At 36.0% G+C, this 4,461-nt stretch overlaps 1 long non-coding RNA gene across 1 annotated transcript; it reads left to right on the plus strand.

The window, feature by feature from the left end:
- Positions 1 to 685: 685 nt before the first annotated feature.
- Positions 686 to 2,307, plus strand: LOC113287419. Its single transcript, XR_003330044.1, has 2 exons — positions 686 to 1,327; positions 1,449 to 2,307. It is a non-coding gene; the product is annotated as an uncharacterized LOC113287419 (long non-coding RNA).
- The last annotated feature ends 2,154 nt before the right edge of the window (positions 2,308 to 4,461 follow it).

Here is a 4,461-nt window from a genome sequence, read left to right on the forward strand (position 1 = left end):
CTCGAAATGCAAACTTTTATATTTATAGACCAAGGAAGTTTGGACACCAAGGAATTTCCAAAACCGAAAATATTCTCAAGATATGCAATATATTCCAGATTCGGTTTTCATAATTCTTGGAAATTCTTTGTCCAAATATTGACCGAAAATCTCTTGGAAAATCTCCAACTAGTAAATGCACATTACTAATTTTTATTTTCCTAAAATAAAATTAAAAACCTTAAATAAAATATTCTCAATTTAATTTATTCGATCTGGGATTTTCTTCCTTTATCTATTAAGGAATAACTTTGAAAAATTGAAGATAAGCGTTACTTTAAGGACCCTCAAGCTCGTCAACGTTATTAGACTAGTCAAGAGACGTCTTAAACGCTAATTACTCGATTAGTGTAACTCGAACGTTAATTATTAGAAATTAATCTAAAAATGATCTAGATACGACACCGGTACCGTTAGATAGAACTCGAGAAGTTATGCGAAATGGACTACTTGAACGTGTCATTCGGATACTGGACGAAGAAGATATCACCGGATGAGTATGAAGGGAAGATTAGTCATTTTACATACAAACCGACATGGCAGCTATTATCCAAGCTATGGATGCCTCGGTAATTTGGTCATCCTTATCCCTAGTCGACCGAGAAGATAAGTTCAAATTTTTCTCTTCTTCTTCTTATTTTTTCTTCTTCATTCTTGTTCCTCTTCTTCTTCTTCTTCTTCTTCCTTTCTTCTCTTCGTTCTTATTCTTCTGCGATTATTTGAGGAATCAAACTGAGGGTTTTGGAAGATGAATTGATAAGGGTTCGATCCATGAAGTGTATCTGGTGGTAAAGATTGTTATGTTTCTTAATCAGACTCAATAGGATATGGGATTACAGAGAGTTAGAATTAGGGTTTCTATAAGTTGATTTGGAATTCGATTAAGAGTAAATAAGGAGAATTTGGAAGATGGGTTTGTTCCTAATTGGTGTTTCTGTGTTTATGAAGAAGAAGATTGAGATGTTGTTACAATCGAAGATACGATTCTGAAGTTAGGGTTTCTGAGAACAATGAAAGTGATGGGAATTATGGTTTCTTTGAGATTCGATGAAGACGAGGAAGTTTGTGAGTCTGAGATTGAGAGAAGAAGAGAAGAGTTAGTTTTAGTCGATGGTGGTGGTGTTGATTCAAGCGGATGATACAGAACCTGCAGAAAAGGTAATTTGAGAAATTAAAATTAGGGTTCCTAAATAGAATTGGGATTTAGGGTTCTTGAGTTTGGGTTACAGATGGGAAAGATCAAACTATTGTTGGATGGAATAAGAAGACTTCAGAGTTGGTTAAAAAGGTAATTGTTCTTCTATGTGATTTTTGTTTAAGTCCTGCAATTTTTGTTCATTGAGTTTTATATGATTGTTAATGAAGCTAAGACTTGACACGATTTAAAATGGATTGTGGTTGGAGATTAGGTTATGTTGATGTTTAAGGATTTGGTGGCTTACCTTTGAGATGGTTGGAGTACTGACAGATGCAGGGAAGGATTGTGGTTGTAGTTCAGGTCAAATTACAGGGGATATGGATAAATGGTGGAATAAGTAAACCAAGTTGCAAATGGTGATGTAGATGTGACTAGTGAAATTATAAGTGTGATGTTGGTTGGATGATGCAGTGAAGAACTAATGGTAATTTAATGAGTTACAGAGCTGTGGAGATGGTGGTATGCAGTGACAGTGGTGTTGCAGGGGGTTATCGTGTTGATTGCAGATTATTGGTGGTATTGAACTGGTGGTGTTATGCTGAAGCTATAAATTATAGTTGAGGTGGAACCATAGTGTGTATGGAATTAATGCAGGGGTTGCTGGACTAGTGGTGCTGGTGGAGGAAATTGTGGGCAATATGAAGTGAGTGTGATCTCAACTGAAGTATAGATTGAGTCATAGTGTTATGGTATAACTGAGTTAGTAACACCGTTGAGGTGAGTGAAACTTGGATTGAGTTTGAAAAGCTGTTATTGCAAGGACATAAGTTAGATGTGTTGCTTATGTTGTTTTTAGATATGGCTTGGTACTGCAATGGCAGGTAATGCATAAATTACAATTGTATATTGAATTGTAGGATTCTGTTGAAATGAATGTATTATTGAAGTGTAGATAAGAAGAGGAATCTGAATTAATATGTTGAACTGAATCTCCTCAGTGGAAGCTTGCAACTGCATTTGCGGGTAAAGCTAAGTTTGTAGTTGAAGTTAAATCATGAAGTTTAATTGAAATGTATATGTTTGTTTGTAATGAGGATTGTAGGAATGTAAAGATGTAAGAACCTTTAGTCTGTTCTTTGGCTTAGTCCGGAAGTGTTAGTTGTATGACTGAACAGATTCAGTCTGACTTAGATCTCCTTTATGTCTGACCCAGTCGTCTGACTGAGTCGACTCACCTGAATCAGTCTAATTGACTGAGTTGATTCTTTTTGACCGATTTGACCCAGAGACCTGACCAGTTGACTTAACCTTTGAGCGTACCTTGACCTGACCTTGGATGTTGACTGTTAGTTGACCCTTTAACCGTTAGTTAACAAATTAGACCAGGCCTTAGATTAATGGGCCGATTTAGTAGACTTTAGCTTAGGATTAGTTTTCCTAGTTCGATGTTTGGACCACTTATGGTCTGAATTGACCTTTGGCTTATTCTATAAGGACGTATATATTCATAAAACTTAGCTACGGAGTATAGAATCAACCTAATTGATTTAGTATCCTTAGATATGCTAAAGATAGATAAATAAAAGGTGTAGAACCTTAAATGGGCCTAGAATCATTAGAAAGACTTGTCTGATTCTTGTGTGAGCCTTTTGGCTAGATTCTTAGAGTTCTTGTGTGATTAACAATTAGTATTAACAACGATCGATTCAACGGATGAACCAGTATATCGTGGATCTCGAGGTAGGCGTGGCTTGTCATCAAAAGAGGTGGGAATACATTTGACTCTTTTGTAACCATTATTGTTGCTTTTACAAAAGTTTATGCTTAACAAACTCATGCATTGTCTGTCCGTGCATTCCATGCTTTGTTTAAATTGCATTATGATAATTCTGTTGATTCTGTGAATCTTTCCACGATTTGGAAAGGACTTGTAATGTTTTGTTTTTCATTATGAATTGTTATGGGAAATGAGAATTTCCACTTGTAGTATATAGGATACGCTCCTTCACAATTATATCTACATGAATTCAGCTTTTATGCTTAGAGTGGGTCATCATGGTCTTGGTGATATCAATAGCTAATGAGTATGGTCAACACGAATATTATACATTGTTTGAAGAAGGAGTTTGTTAGGGCTGTCAACGGATAAATATCCGCCGGATATTGGACAATCCGATAAGGTTAAGGTTAAGAATTATCAGATATCCGATATCCGTTAACATCCGGCGGATATCAAAAATACAAACCGATATCGTTAACGTTAATCTATCGGATAACGGATATTTATCCGTTAAAATCCGATAACGCCTGTCACAGAAGCAAATGCAGAAATGCTGAAAATTTAGGTTGTTCTTCAAAGTTTTTTGACAGTCTTTTTTGTTCAGAAATACAAACCACACAAACACCTCAGTCACATCACACATGAAAAAACAAACAACAACAGAGTCTGCAACTACAAACAAAAAACTACACTAAAAAAGGCTAGATCTTCTTTGCTGGTTTCATTTTGCATCAACTTCAGTCGACGACTTCCATATCTGCATTCACAAAGAATATTGTCACAGTTCTAATCATATGGTAGCTCATCTAATATTAATACAGTTCTTAATATGGAAAAGAATTAAGTAAAGGAAAAGAAACGAAGATTTACCTGCATCAAAGAAGTCTGGCAGCCAATCACTTAAGCATAGCAATGCTTGGACTAAATCTGGACTTAGTGAAGTTCTATCAGTTGTTAGGACCCTTCCACCATCGCTGAACATGGACTCTGACGCCACACTAGTCACTGGCACAGCCAATACATCTCTTGCTATCTTTGCCAGAGTTGGATACTTACAACCATTCATCTTCCACCAAACCAATATATCAAAGTTCATTTCATCTTGAGCTGTTAGAGTTGGAAGAATTGGTTCTGCTAAGTATGTCTCTAACTCAGATTTCTGAACATCATCTTCATCATTTTCCAACACAAAACTAGCATAATCTGTGCTAGATGCACCTGAGCTTCTTACATTCATGCGAGCGACAGAGTTTCTAAAGAAAGCAGGAGCTGCAGTGTTGTTTTGAGATTCATATGCATTGTAAACCTTGAACAAGTCTGTTTTGAATTTCTCATAAAGTTCTGCAGCTTTAGTATCTCCAAACATTCTTTTATATGTGTACCTAACCCATTTTTCCTTATACCTAGGATCTAAAACCACTCCAATGCTCATAATCAAGTTACTCTCACTCCAATATCCATTAAACTTTTCTCTCATTTTCGACCCCATTTCTTTGATATAAAA

Source organism: Papaver somniferum, chromosome 6 (assembly GCF_003573695.1).
Source record: "Papaver somniferum cultivar HN1 chromosome 6, ASM357369v1, whole genome shotgun sequence".
NCBI classification, from domain to species: Eukaryota; Viridiplantae; Streptophyta; class Magnoliopsida; order Ranunculales; family Papaveraceae; genus Papaver; species Papaver somniferum.